Raw genomic sequence first — 14268 nt, forward strand, 5'->3', positions numbered from 1 at the left:
TAAAGGGTCGATTGATAATGCATTAATGCTTCTAGACAATTAGGGGACAAATAGTGCCTTGCATAAATGCATAATCCGTCTAGAATGTGGATTAATCACGTTAGAAATATTTGCATTTAAAACGTGTCCTTAGTTCTCCTAATTGGAAATTAACTAGTTCCAGAAATAATTGGATTTTAGTGAAATGAAGATCTTAGAAATTTAAAATTAACCTGAGTTAATTAATTCAGTTTAGATCTTGTTTACTAAAGATTTTTTAAAATCAAGCATACAAAAGAAGTATAGTAAAGTATAAGTTAATAAAAAAGTAATATTTTGGAAATATAATAATTTTCCATCCAATAATAAGAATGCAAAAGAGCTTTCTTAGATGATTCATTTACAATTTTGTTTGCCCAAAACCCACCTTTCGGCACCTATGAGTGACGCTTACTCTAAAAGGCAGAAAAATGAAAAAAATATATTGGTTAAAATTCTTATAAATTCTAAAAATATGCACAAAATTCTGATAACAGAGCTAAGGCTGCATGACAAGTAGTAGAAACAGAAAACGAAAAAATAGATTACAAACAAAATACTAATAATGTTTAAAAAAAGAAGAAAATATAAGAACCGAGGCAGATGAAACGAATATATGACTTTGCAAAATACTCTTGTTTTAGTAATTTGCATGAATTTCTACTTCTAAAAAGCGCTCATTGTACATTTCCCTTGCTCGTTCAGCATTTATGCGGCATAATATGAAGCAGTCATGTAAATTTACCTTTTCTCTATTTATAAATCTCTACATCTTAAACTTATTGTTGAATAAAGAGAGCTTATCACAAAAACAAATTGTTTACGTATTTTAAAATACTTTATTAACATAAATCTTAATAAAATAAACCAAAAAACAATTATTCAAAATGTCAAACCTATTATAATGATCAATAACTTTTAAACTATAACAATTATTTTAAAAAGTTGACAGAGCGATGGCATAGTCATGACAACAATGCCGACATTTGTTTTCACAGCCAACTAAGTGAAAAAATGTTTTTTTGGAATAAATTTATGTTTTCCGCCATATCAAAATAAAGTTGTTATACATGGTTAAAAAGGTCCTTTTACGTGCTATTCAATGACGTATAAATCCAATAAGGCGTTCACAAGAAATAACAAAATTGACTATGATTGCAAAAAATCTAGAACGGCTAGAAAAATATCGTTAACGTCAATTGATGAGTCATAGGTAAGCCAGTAGATAACCCAAAACTACCAAATTTTATTAAAATTGGATTCAAGATAGCAACGATATCGCAGGTTTTCTAAAAACCTAATTTTTAGATTTAGCCCGATATGTAATTTTTCTGATATTGTACTTCTGACTGAGCACTGGTTGAGGCCTAGTGAATGTTTTTTAATATCTGATTATCTTCCTATATCAAATTTTTGTCGTCAACAATCTATACATGGAGGAACCATGATCTTGGCTGGGCAAACAATTGAAACGATTTTTTGTAATATTGATAAGTATGATCATCTTCTGTTAGAGAATGTTTTTGAATTCTCTCTTTCTTTTTGTAAGCGTTTTAATTTATATATTCTTTGTGTTTATAGGCCACCTACAGGAGATATTGCTATATTTTTGGACAAACTTGATTCTCTTTTATCCCAGTTGTACCTACACTCTAAGGTTATATTGGCTGGTGACTTTAATATCAACTACACTGATGAAACCTTGCCACGTACTTCTCTTTTAAGTATTTTAAATTCTTACGACCTGAAAATGCACGTTCTTTCTTCCACACGAATAACTTCTTCATCTGCAACTACAATTGACTATTTCTGTACAAATTTTGATGACGTTTTATGCACAGTACTCCCATCTGGTATTTCCGACCATGAAGCTATTTTTGCTAAAATGCCATATAATACTGCATTATCTTCATCTCATTATATGGGAAGAATGTTCAGCAGGAGAAATTTCAATGCTTTTTCTGCTGCTACAGTTTCGGTAAATTGGATTGCACTTGAAACGGTTTCTGACCCACTTACTTTATTTTTTCAAGTACTGTGTGATAAGATCAATCAGTGCTTTCCTAAAATGAGGCTTAAAACTAAGAAACGAAAACCACTAAAATTCTAAGGCCTCTTGTAGCCTTAGAATTTCAGCTAAAAACCTCCGTTTTTTGACTAAATTGTGCAAATATACCACAAATGAAAATATCCTTGTATATCATCAAAAATACTGTAGTCTGTACAGAAAGACAATTAAAGCAGCAAAATCTAATTATTATAGGGATCGCTTAAATATGTTATCAAATAGGCAAAGAGAGTGTTGGTCGATTATTAATGATTTTAGACATTGCCATAGAAAATTATCTGAACCGGAGTTAAGACCTGACATTTTAAATGACTATTATTGTGATATACCTAATATCTTGCTCAAGGGCATTCGTAGTAACATTTAATTAGAAACGTATCATCCATTTTTCTCTAAGAGACCAAACGAAAACAAAAACAAAAGTAAGGACACAAAGTCACGGTCTCATCCAATCTATATAATTTCTTAAATAAACTTAAAAGCTACACGTGTTTCGCTCCTGTCGGAGCATCATGCTCCGACATGCTCATCCGATGCTCCGACAGGAGCGAAACACGTGTAGCTTTTAAGTTTATTTAAGAAATTATATAGATTGGATGAGACCGTGACTTTGTGTCCTTACTTTTGTTTTCGTAGTAACATTGATCCCTTAGACTATCTTCAACAAGTGTCGGTTGAGCATTCATTTTTCTTTCATCCTGTCGATCTTACCGAAGTAAAAAATGAAATCAAACGCCTAAAAAAACATAAATCATCTGGAGCTGATGGGATATCTTCGAGGTTGTTACTTTTCTTGCCTGATTCAGCCTTAAATGCTTTAGTTTCTGCCATAAACAATTCTTTACATATTGACATTTTTCCTTCATGTTTAAAAGAGGCAGTGGTTATCCTTCTTCATAAGGGTGGATATTTGGATCAGCCTTGTAATTTCCGTCCCATTTCTATTTTGTCTACCCCCTCTAAGATAGTTGAAAAACTTGCAAAAAGCAGAATTTTGTCCTTTTTACATCATAATGGCATTTTGTCTGCAAATCAGTTTGGATTTCAAGCCGGTAAAGGGACTTATGATGCTGTTTTTAGCTTTTTGGAGAGCGTCTATGTGTCCTTGAATTCTGGAGAGTCATCGGCGGCAGTTTTTTGTGATCTATCCAAAGCATTTAACTGTGTGGATCATGGAATACTGTTATCTAAGCTCGATAAATATGGTTTTAGGGGCGTAGCGTTGTGATGGCTTGAGTCCTATCTATCAAATCGTACTCAGAAGGTTACAGTGTGTGGGCGTTTGTCTGCTTCTAGATCCCTAAAATGCGGCGTTCCCCAGGGTTCAGTGTTGGGACCACTGTTATTTTTACTGTATGTGGATGACTTGAGTTCATTAAAACTGCAGGGCAAGGTGGTTCAGTTTGCTGATGATACCACCATACTATGGAGCCATAAAAATTCTGATTATATTAAGACTTGTATCCTTGAAGACCTTCAGATTTTATCAGGGTGGTGTGCTTCCAACAGGCTCGTATTTAATGTAAGAAAGACGTCTATTATGGTGTTTAAGTGCGATGTTCAGGGTCTGATGTTTGACGAAAATTCCCTCTTGCAGAATAAAGAGTCCTGCAAGTTCTTAGGAATTACCATTGATGGTCGCATTCAGTTTGAAGATCATATTTTATTTTTAGCTGGGAAATTATCTTCTGGATGTTTTGCAGTAAGAATGGCAAAACAAGAGCTGGGAGGGGTGGTTGCACGTTCAGTGTACTTTTCACTTATTGAATCTCATATTCGGTATGGCTTGCCTTTTTGGGGTTTAACCAATAAGGGGCTACTTAACATTGTCTTTGTTATTAAAAAAAAGCAGTTAGATATCTGTGTTCTGCTAAGTTGAAATTCTTGCAAACCCTTCTTCATTTCTGAAAAAATCCTAACTCTTTTTTCACTCTTTATCTTAGAAACAGCTGCTCTTATTCGCAAAATTCCCAAACTACCCTCTGACATTGGCCATTTGACTCGTCGTGTAAATGATGTTCCCCTACCTATTCCTACGTCTTCCCTTACCAAAAACTCATTAATTTACATAAGTAAAAAAATTTACAATCATGTTCCTCTATGTGTTAGACATATATCGGATGTTAAGAAATTTAAAAGAGAATTAAAGACGCTTTTATTGGCTAAGGCATATTATAACCTAGATGACTTTTTTAATGATAGATTTTAACCTTGGACATGTTGGAAAGTTTTTTTTTCCTTTTTTCTTCTCTAGTTTTGTCAACAAGTTTACCTTTATTTAGTAATTGATTGTTTTATTTAGTTATCTTTAATTTAAGTATGTTCAAAAAGTTTTGTCTTCTTGTGTTTAATTTTGTTCAATATTTTGTCAATTTTTGAAATTGTATTTTTGTTTTGTTTTTTTTAGCTTGTAGGATGCTTGTACACAAGATTATTCTTACGTAATATAGCACATTTTCTTTCTTTCTTTCTTTCTTTCTTTCCTTTTTTCTTTCTTTCTTTCTTTCTTTCTTTTGAAAACCCCTGTAGATATCGTGGATCTTAATATCGTATCTGATCAGGCTTGGAACAGCACAACTATTTCCCCATTCAATCAAAACCATATCTCTTACCTTTTACAAAATCCTCATATATATCATTTTATCTGGGACACCCTGTATACACAGCAACAAGTTTTAACACTTTACAAGGCTCAGATTCAGTGATTTCTTAAATATTGCTCATAGATTCCTTCCAAAAGAGGGCCGTCCTATAGGAAGTCCAGAGATAACTAGAACCTTGGACAGTTTGGTGCAAAGGGAGAATGTGGTGAACCTGACTCTGTTTTATCAATACCATCACATTACATGTTCTTTCGAACTGGCCCATATCATTCCACCCAGAGGTATACAGGCAAGATGTACTCGACAGGCAGATGAGACTCCTGAATATCAAGTATATCTGCAGATGTCTAGAACGTCGCTATATCGGAAGTCCTTTTTATGGAGAAGTGCGAGTCTGTGAAATCTCTCAAGCACGCCTTTTCCGAACATAACAACTTACGGAACTTAAAAAATATACACAAGCACCTTCGTAGCACTGGCACTATATTTGAGTACTATGAATTTGCCCCTTTATGCCAGTGAATTTCATAAAAAAGTCGTTCGCTTAGATAGAAGCTTATCGCCTCTTAAACTTAGAGAAACCAGAAAAAAAATTACAAAATATTACGTATGGACAGTACTATTGTATGGTATGGAAGGCTGTACATATGCATACAAATGTTTTTTATTTTTTCCGCGGTTACCGCATGTCGAACGAAAAAGAAACAAAAAACCAAATTTGCCCTAAATTGAATGGGGATTATAGAAAGAATTTATATTTTACGGAAAAAAAGAGGCGTATATAATATTTTTCAAAAATATTTAGTCTACGTTCCTGTACGGACGCCACTGGTTAAATCTTAAAAAAATGTCCTACATTAAAAAACAGCTGTTGATACCCAGCGTGTGTCTGCTAAATTTTATAAACATATCTAGGAAGTTCTTACTGGTAATACTGGTATAATGAAGAAACTATTTTTTTCTTAAGATTTTAACACCCTATAGCTCAAAAGTTAAGGGGTTTAGGACATAGCTTCATTTAAACTTTTCTTCTTAAAGTCACCTAAGGATTAAGGATCAAATCTTATTCTGTAACACCCTTTTTAATATTAGTTTTCCATTAAAATAGTCAAAATCTTGTTCAAAAATACCGTAGAGTGGAATTTCAACATGATGAATATGAAGGAAATACTTGATTTTTTAAATGACTTTATAAAAATTTTAGGGTTCTGAAAATATCCACAAAACAGAGCTAAGGCTGCATGACAAGTAGTAAGTCATTATAAACACGTTAAAAAGAAATAGGACAAGAAAAAATGGATGGCAGATGACGTTCGAGTTGGCTCTTTATAAATTAATTTTTACCAAGGTTAAGCTCGTGATGGCCATTCACTAAGTTAAGTCCATGCTGGCCAACGATCAACATGGCTTTGTTTCTGGCCGCTCATGTACTACAAACCTAGCATTCTTCTCTCAGTTTGTGTGCGAAGCACTTAATGATAGAGGTCAAATCGATGTTATCTACACAGACTTTCAAAAGGCTTTTGACCAGATTGACCACTTCATCCTATTAAATAAGCTTGAACGCCAGTTTGGATTCTCCGATCGTTTGATAAAGTTCCTTAACTCCTATTTAGTTGACCGCTCTCAGTTTGTAGTGGTCGAAGGCTTTAGATCTGCTTGTTTTTTACCCATCTGGAGTACCTCAGGGCTCTAACTTGGGCCCCCTTTTCTTTAACGTTTTCGCTAATGACTTGATTTCCACCCTCAATTGCTCTCAGTTAGCATATGCGGATGACCTAAAACTTTTCCATAGAATTGACTCTATAGCAGATTGTGGTCAACTGCAAGAGAACATCAATACTGTACACCATTGAACCGGCTTAACCTTAATGTTTCCAAGTGTAATGTGGCCAGCTACTTTCGAATCAAAAGTCCAGTTGTCTTTAATTACTCAGTTAATGGAGAGTCTCTGGCAAGGTCTACCTGTTTTAAAGATCTTGGAGTCACCTTTGACCAAAAATTTTCTTTTATCCCTCACATCGAAGATACTGTTTCTAGAGGTACTCGCATGCTGAGCTTTATTATTAGAAATTGCAAACTTTTTTCGAACACTGCCACTGCCAAAACTCTCTACTATGCATTTGTTAGATCCAGGCTGAACTACAGCTCCCTTATTTGGTCTCCCATTTACAACCAGCATATTCACCTATTTGAATCAGTCCAACGGCGATTCCTTAAATGTTTGGCATTTAAGGATGATGGAGTCTATCCTCCAAGGGGTTTTGACCATAACCTGCTGCTCTTTAGATATACTGAACGGTCACTTGCGAAGAGGAGAGAAATGCATTCGGTGAAATTCTTGTTTAATTTACTTAACCATAAAATTGACTGCCCATCCCTTTTGCAAAGGATTTGCTTTCATATACCACGCCTAGGATTAGTTTGAATACATTTATTTACTCTTTTTTTTCTGCTCTTTTGATTTAAATTAATTCTTGATTCTTATCCTAATTTAGTGTTCATTTTTTATTAATTATTTTCTTAAACTCACTACTCTTTTATTATATAGCAATTTTTTTATAGTTTAGTTGCATGAATCTAATACATTTCAAGCATTCGTACTTGTACATTTGTATATTTAGTTGAATTTCCTGTAACTGGGTATATGTAACCTGTTGGAAATAAAGCTTATTATTATTATTATTACGGCACTCTAACTAATGCCGTAGACTATCCTAGAAGATGCACACTGTAGAATCTACTGGGACAGTCAAATATAAACAGATAGAGAAGTACAATATAATAAGCCAGATAATTTGATACACAACAAAGACGAACAAACTATGACCCTAGTAAATATTGCAGTTCCCTCTCCTCTTAACACAGAAAAGAAAAAAAAACAGGAAAAGATCAAATAGTGCTTACTGCTTGCCGAACCGAGGATATAAAAAATACGTGGAATGCAAAGTCGGTTAAAATCATTCCAATAATAGTGGGTGCTGCAGGTGAGATCTTGAAACTTTTTGTGTGACACTACTCTCTTGCAATTTAGCTCTAATATGTCAATTTGATCCTAGATTGGGATCAGATTTGTTTCCCTACAATAAATGAAATAACAGACCCAGGTCGCAGTCATAGGCTTTTCTTGAGCATAACAAAAAGGCAATTAAGCCAATTGGTTTAATTGGTTAGGCCAAGGATTCAAATCCAAGTAGGCCCTGCCCCTGGAAAATCATGCGATAGCGGCATATAGTAAAGCAGAATTTTTTTTAATGACAGATGCATGTTTGGAACCTTGACGTTAGTGTAATCTGTAAAAATGAGTAGATTTAAAGTTATTGATGGGAAAGTTCGATTAATCATAATTAATCTACTCAAAAATTATAAAAATTACACACACAAAAGCTACATAATTTGTCTGTTTTTGGTAATTACTGCAATTATTAAAAAAAATGTCTATTGTGCTGACTGAAATGGGATGGGGCTCGTAGATGAAATGAAGACACCTACAGTTGTTCATTTAAAACTTAAAATAGTAACTGTTACTTATTAAATCCATTCTAGTTTTAACAATTAAACCCATAATAATTTATATGACAATATATATGAAACTTCACTTGGAGTATCAATTCTGTACCATATAAATATAAAAAAACATGCACTAAATACCAAACAAATATTGAAATTTCGATTTGTAAACAGAAAAACCAAAATAAATAACGTGCTCTAATTCAAAACAAAATGAATTGCCAAAAACAGCTGATCAGCTATAACAGAAGGAGACCATACAAATGGGGGCGCCCTATGTATTCGCCTAAAATTGGATGCGTAGTAGTCTATGCACATTCTACCTTTATCATATTTCTATGACGACAGGAACCGAAACCTGGAGTGACAGCGATGTTCAAACAAATGTACCATTGTCAGCTGACCCCGCGTTCCCGACCAATCATACAGCCAGTTTTCGTAGACTGCGACCACCCGCAATTATCTGGCCACAAAAACGCAAAAGCGGTGCCAAAATCAAGAAGAGATGCCGATGGGCAAGGCACTCAAGGATGGAAAACTGTGACGTACCGAAAGAGGGTCGCAAAAATGGACCCTAAAACTAGGCGTGGGGCCATTGAAGGCAAAAGAGAAAACTTTGGGAACTTTTGTTTAAAAAAGTTGTTATGTTTAAAACTTATTCCTGGTTGTTCCTGTCTCGACTATCGATGGAAACAAACTCAGATAATATAAAAACTTATCTATCTGAAAATGGGATCCTTGACTATGACTGTAAGAAGCTTAAAAGCAAGAAAAATCTCCGCTATGGGTCATTCAAGCTGAGGGTCTCAGCAGATGCAGAAACTTATATCCTTGATGCAGATTTCTGGCCAAAAGGAGTACTAGTAAATACATTTTTAAACCTTAAGAAAATCAAAGGAAGCGCCTGGAGGGCAACAACATTTAGATGGACTGCATCGCTCATCAAATAATAAAAGGTATTTAAGAATTTTCAATGTCAATGTTCGGTGACTCAGGGGCAAAATTGTACAACTAGAATCATGTATCATTGATAAGGACTTGGATGTCATCTGTGTGACAGAACATTGGTTAACAGAGTTTGAAGCTAGTAAACTTTGCGTAAGTGGCTATAATATTGTAAATGTCTCAGCCAGAAAAGAAACAATAGGAGGTGGAACTGCAATACTTGTTAGAAATGGTTTGATAGCTTCTGCAAAGAATTGTAATATAGATATTGTAGAAAAATGGATAGAGTTTTCATGTGTTTTTATAAGTAACGTACATCTGTATATTTAAGCAACATATAGGTCTCCTTCAGGTCATTTTGACACCTTTTAAGAAAACTTGGATTCAATGCTTGATCATCTTGAGGCCGGTAGGAGTTGGATCTTAGCAGGTTTGTGTGCAATGTGCACTTTGACACAAAAGAGCACACTCCACTCAATATGCTTGACATCATGAGTGGTTATGGCATGTACAGGACAATAATGGTACGGAGAGACGAGGCATGCTCGGATAATATGTTTGTAGGGTCAAATATGAAAATTGACATTTCAGATGTTGACTAAAATGCTCTGATATGTCAGATCATCTAGCACAAATTCTTGGGGTTTCACTCTTGTCTAAGTCAGGTTCACCGATAAGGAGGATATTTCAACCAATTACCAAAAGAGAGTGCATGAGTTTTATGATGCTGTTTCTGAAGTAACATGGGATTTTTTGCGGTTACAGCAAATGAAATATGTGAGAGGTTTGTGAGTGTCTTAAATAAATGTTATGTTGAATGTTTTTCTGTAAAACAGTACATTATGAGATCTGAAAATAACACAGACTGGTTTGATCCAGAAGTTCGCTCCATGAGGGAGCTCTTAAGGTTGTTGGGTAGTATTAGTAAACAATACAATACAGTTGCAAACAAAATCACTATCTCCAATATAGAAAACATTATAAAAAAGCCATGAGTCAATTAAAAATTGCTGCAAATAATGCTATTATAGCTTCCTCTGGTAATCATGAGAAGCATGTGGCAAATCATAAATAAAAACATAGGAAATTCTAAAAATAAACGTATTGAAGCATATAACCTTACTTCAGATGAATTTAATTGAAGAATGCTGCGGATACTGTTGTCCAAAGCATGCCTCTTAGTATTCTAAACATTTTAGAAAATTTTAGGTTTAAGGAAGTTAGTTTTAACACAGTTAGGAATGTCATAAGTCAGCTTAAAAATAAAAACAGTAGGGGCATATATGGCTTTAATTTATAAATATTTAAATCTGTTAAAGATTTAATTGCCATTCCTTTCAAAAATAAATGCCTATATTAATAAAAACTGTTTTCGAGATTGCATAAAAGAGGCGCTCGTGGTTCCCCTGTTTGAGAAGAGAAATTCAGATGATGCTGGAAATTACAGAACCATTGCTCTTCTTCCGATCATGTCCAAAGTTTTTGAAAAATGCCGGTTAGATCAGGTGATACAGTATTTTGAGGAAAATAATGAGAGTCAATATGGGTTCAGGAAGGACTAAAGCACAACACTGGGTATACTAAATATGATGGTTGCTGTTACTGTGCTTTTAATGAGCAATGCTTTGATACATTCTTCTTATGTGATCTCAGCAAGGCCTTCGACTGTGTCGACCATCGAAAACTTTTAGGGAAACTTCGGTCGTATAACTTTAATAACAATATAGTATTAAATTTTTAGGATCATACTTGACAGGCAGGTACCAAAAAGTCCGGTACAGAGGTGTACTGTTCACAAAGCAGAAAATAAAAATTGGTGTCCCACAGGGCTCAAATTTAGGTCCAGTTTTATTTTTAGTTTATATTAATGATTTGCTACTAGTGGATCCAAATGTAAAATACAGACTCCTTGCCAATGACACTACAGTCTGGCTATTCTTTCTGCGGCTACGAAAGGAATGCAGTATGGCACGTTGCAATTGGTTAACGTTTCGTTGCTATGGAGACGTTCCGGTTGCGATTGAGCAAAGAGTCGCGTGCTGCCACGTGCTTTTTTGTCTGTCTCGATTTTTATGGATTTATTCAGTGGCGGAGCTTTTTTCCTTTCTTGCCTTTAGTGATAGCTTAGCAGTGTGTTTATTTACGTTTCGTTCAAGTTGTATTATTCGTTGTTTTGTTATCTTAATATTTGTTGTATGGTACTTTTGTTAATAGTTTTGTGCTTATTTTATCGTTGACATTGAGATTTTTGTTAAAATGAACAAATTTACACGTGGAAAGACACTAAATAGTCAAGCAAGAGAGGTTGTGGCAAATGTTTATAGGTAAGAAATTTTCATTTAAACTATGTATCTGTTTCATTTTAATAAAATATGCATTCAACCATCATTCCAGTCGCGAAAAAATAAAAATACTTTTATAGGTCGCGAAAGATTTTTTAAAAATTAATTCTACTTAAAAATAATAATAATAATAATAATTAGTTTTTTTAAACAGCCCACCCTTTTTTGTGTTTATAGGATTTGCGATGAAGAAGCAACAAATAACTGTTATAAATTGGCAGTAAAGCAAAAATTGGAAAGAGTGTCGCTATACACTGGTGTCGGCATTTCCAGTGTTAAAAAAATTCACAAAGAAGATGTAGAAAGGATGGAAACGGACCCCAATAAAATGCTTTCGACTCCAGGAAAAAAAAGATCCAGCCAGACCTTAGTGGAAAAGGACGAAAATTTCGACTTCCAAATAATAAGACATCTTATTAATAGGTTTTATTTAGAGTTTAAGGTTGTGCCAAGCACAAGAAAATTACTTCAAAAATTGCGGGAAGATGGCAACTTTCCTTATTGCCAAGAGACAATAAGGAGATTACTAAAATCTAATGGATTTTATTGGCGTAAATGCCAAAAAAAAAAAGAAAAATTTTGATGGAGCGGCCTAATATCTTAACTCTGAGATATAAGTACCTTCGGGAAATTCGAAAACATCGGCAAGAAGGACGAAATATTATTTATTTGGACGAAACATGGATAGACAATGACCTGACTTTTAAGAAATGTTGGCAGAGTAATACCGTTTCCGGAGTCATTAGTAATATATCATCTACAGGTAAGGAATAATCTAATTAATTAAAGTAAATATTTTGCTATATTATGTGGTCGTGGAATATAATTTGTAATATTTATAATGATGTTTTATATCACTGAATTTGAAACAAAATTTTAGGTCGACTCATAGTTGTACATGCAGGTTCTGAAAATGGCTTTATTAAAAATGCCTGTTTAATATTCAAAGCTGGACTTGCTACGGGTGATTATCATGGATAGATGAATAGGGAAAATTTTACTCGATGGCTTACTGAAAAACTTCTTCCTAACATTCCTGCCAACTCGGTTATTGTCTTGGATAATGCTCCCTATCATTCTGTTCAGGAAGATAAGACTCCAACCAAATCAGCTCTAAAACAAGATATAGTGAATTGGCTTACAAAGAAAGGTTATTAATTAAATTGATATTTTGGTATATGCAGCATGTTTTGTACAAAATATAATAAAATAAGTCTTAATTTGTAGTCAAATAAGTCTAACTTTAATTTAAATATTGAGGTATGGGTCCTAAGAAAAAAATACTATATTTTAGACATTTTATGTAACAACTTAACGATATAAATATTTCTTACAGGCATAAATCATGACCCAAAAGCCAGGAAAGTCGATCTCTTTGATCTTGTTGTCCTCCATAGACCCCCCACTGATCAAAAAAAATATGTGATTGATAGGATTATCAAGTCACATGGACATACCCCACTTAGGACACCACCTTATATGTGTGAACTAAATCCTATAGAATTGGCATGGGCAAAGGTTAAATATATCATAAGAAGCAGAAATATCACGGGAAATTTTTCCTTAACAACCTTAAAACAAATTACTAAGCAATTTTATTAATTTCCAGGGAAGATTGGCAAACATTTTCCCAACATGTTAGAGGTGTTGAAGATAAATTTTGGGAAACAGATGAGATTATGGAGGAAATTGAACCCATTATAATTACTTTGTCCGCTAGTGATGACGATACCGACGACAGTGACGATGATATAAGTGAAGAGGAAGATGATTTTGAGAATTAATAAAATTGAATCATAAACAGTGTATTTTTTCTTAGTTTTTTTTTCGTTTCAACTCATTGAAACGAAAGAAAAATGAAGTTGAGGGGTTCATAATATCAAATTAATTTGCTCCATAGACAACATTAGCGAAAAAAACGGGGGTGGCTATTTCGCATTGGATCACCCTGTATATTATGATCTCAAAATACCTATATGTATTGTAAAATACATACATCAAATACAACAAAAATATTAACATTTTACGGAATTATTTTTTTAACTTTCAATACTTTATAAAATTTCGCACGCCACTGGGCATTTGATGAATGAAATCAGCCATGTTTTATTTTCGGCGGCGTTCCCCTTACCGATGCCCCTTAGCCGCAGAAAGAATAGCCAGACAGTATAATCTCGATTACTGGAGGAATATTCGAGGCGTCTCTATTGGGTTCCCTGGAAGCTCAGGAGGTGGCAGAAAAGTGGTTCATTTCTAATAGGCTGATGTTGAACGTGAGAAAGACTGAGAGAATGGTTTTTTCTCCGAGGAGCGTTGATCGCCTTAATGATTATGTATCTCAGATTAAATTCCTTGGTGTTATTATGGATTCAAAAGTACAATGTGATCTGCACATTGAGTGAGTAGTCTGTAAACTTAACAAAAATCTTTATCTCCTTCGTCGTCTGGCAGAAAAAATGCCTATTTTGCAAGTTTTCATGCGCAAATATCATATGCTGTGTTAATTTGGAGTCATGCTCCCTGTGCAAAACGTCTTTTTGTCTCCAGAGAAAGGATCTTGAGTGGACTGCGGTTCGGAGAAGATTGTAGAGCTGCATTCCAAAGATTGGGAAACGTTCCCATACCTCTATATCTTGGAATGCCTGCTGTATGTTAGAAACAACTTAAATAAATTTGCCTCTCATGGTGAATTACATAATCACCAGCCAGAAATAAAAATAACTTGATGCTGGTTTTCTGGCGTGTGAAAAGGGGCGTGTGTGAAGAATGGTCCAGGTTTCTG

The sequence above is a fragment of the Anthonomus grandis genome, chromosome 10 (assembly GCF_022605725.1).
Source record: "Anthonomus grandis grandis chromosome 10, icAntGran1.3, whole genome shotgun sequence".
Lineage (NCBI taxonomy): Eukaryota > Metazoa > Arthropoda > Insecta > Coleoptera > Curculionidae > Anthonomus > Anthonomus grandis.